The sequence below is a fragment of the Propithecus coquereli genome, unplaced genomic scaffold (assembly GCF_000956105.1).
Source record: "Propithecus coquereli isolate 6110/MARCELLA unplaced genomic scaffold, Pcoq_1.0 Scaffold69, whole genome shotgun sequence".
Taxonomy (NCBI): Eukaryota; Metazoa; Chordata; class Mammalia; order Primates; family Indriidae; genus Propithecus; species Propithecus coquereli.
This window is the reverse complement of record NW_012152951.1, coordinates 1,966,441-1,968,666: the sequence shown is the minus strand read 5'-3', so window position 1 is coordinate 1,968,666 and position 2,226 is coordinate 1,966,441.

Below are 2,226 nucleotides of genomic sequence, written 5' to 3'. Positions count from 1 at the left end.
GTCATTTCTTATTCAAATTGTGATTTTCCTGGTTCTTGGCATGACAGGTGGTTTTAGACATTTTGTATATTTTGTTAGCAGACTCTGGGTCCTATTTTAATCTTTTATTTTAGCAGGCAGTCACTCTGTTTACATTTAGCATGCAGGTCTTCTTTTGGTGGGCTGTGATTACAATAGCAATTTAGTTTTCAGAGCCTTTGCAGTGTTATTTTGATCTACTTCATTTACCTGGTGCTGCAGAGGCTCCCAATGGTCATGGATGGTGCTACTTTAGGGGGAAGAAGGATTTTCCTCCAGCCAGGTCACCTGGTGCCTCTGGGAGAAGGGAGTCTCTGGCTCATGATGACGAAACTTGATAGGTCAGATGCTTTGGGGATCCCCCTTTCCAGTTCCCTGTGGGTGCTCACCTCTCAGCAGGTAAGACGAGTCTCAGGCCTGGATGTTTGTCAGTGGGGCTTCTAATATATTCCCTTTGCTGATGGAGCCAGACTCTCCCGGTGTTTCCAGCAAGGTTTCGGTTTCTGAAGTCCTGGGGTAGGAATCAGCCTCCCCAGGCTGCCTTCTGTTGTTAGTTTGTGGGTCAGAAAACAGCAAGCCTTAGTAACCTTCCTCTGTTGGGTGAGGGGTCAGATGTCTTGCAACTATGTTGTTTCTCCAGTCTTGAGGCCCCTAACCAGTCTGTCTTCTTTTTCCTACCTTTCAGAGTTCTTCTGATGCCTCTTGCGTTATTTTATAATTATACTTATTCAGAGTTTACAATTGCACTTATCAGGGAGGAGCAAGTAGAAATGAATCTACACTCTCCTGTCAAGACCAGAACTCAGGATAGTATTTTAAAAATTTTCTATCTGCACAACTTCCTCAAAGCCAAAAGGTCAAGACTATCCTAAAATTATTTTTAAAATCAGGTATTCCAGATGAGTAAATTTGGCTATTCCTCTGAGTATGAAGTAGCAGTAACAGACAAATAGTTCTCAAGAGAGTAACTTAAAGACATTGTTTAAACCCCACAGTGTGATGCCCTCTATGTAGCTTCAATATTAATCTAGTATGGTCACTGTATCTATTCATTCAACAAATATTTACTGAGTGCTTACTATATGCCAGTACTGTTTTAGTTACTGGGAATGTAGCAGTGAGGAAAAAAAAAAGTGTTAACAACCTCTGCCTTTGTGGAAGTTTACATTCTCTAAACATGACTTTTTTTTTTTATTTAAAACTACTCAAATAACAACTATCCAATGTCTATTCATTCATGGGATCAGCTCTCAAATGTCAAACTCAACTCATATCTACTATGCCTGGAGTATCACATTCCATTTAGGCGTTTTCAGTCATTTTTTCACATGTGAAATTTAACTAGTGTAAGAAACTAGCTAAGTGAGGAAAATAACGACTATTTTCGTAAAAATGACATTTATGCTAGAATAAATTCAGAAGGCTCAAATCTGTTAAATGTCCACGTTTAGCCAAGCACACAAATCTGGTTGCAAATATGTATGTATGTTTTGAGATTTCAAAGTGACTTTTTAACAGTTTTACCAACAATAAATCATTGCTCAGAGAACGTCTTCCTTGGGAAGGCCAGTTTATTAACAGAAACTGATACGTGGAATAAAGACTGAGAAAGAAGGTGAAAAGATCTTGGGTTATGGGGTTTGAACCTGGGAGACTGGGAGAGTAGCAGTACCATAAATATTGAAGTTATGGGTAGAACTGACTTTAGAATGGAGGATGCTTAGTTTTTGAACAGGCTAAATTTGATGTAAATTTGATATAACTTGGATCCAAAGCAATGGCTTAGGAAAATATCAGATCTGTAGTCATCTGGATGTCATTGGCGAAATGGTAGAAGTTATAGGGTAGGGTTAGAATCTCTGAAAAAAGTTGCTTGAATTAAGTGAAGGGCAGAGAGTGATCCAAGGACTGAGGAACAGATAAGTCAGCTCCAACCTCTGCTCTCCTCTCGCTCTCTCTCTGACTCCCCGGGTGATCTCATCTGATTATAGAGCCAATCTAGCTAAACAAACATGTTCCCTATGTACACTCTTATAATTTCAATCTGCCTTGATATAAATAGACATAAAATGCAAACAAAATACAGAGCAAATATTTGAAGCAAACAATGAAACCATACCAGATATGAGCAAAGAAATGAGAACATCCTAGGGCTATAAAGAAGAGTTCTATGGGAAAATTAAGTTTCTATCTTCTAGTGTTTGTGAA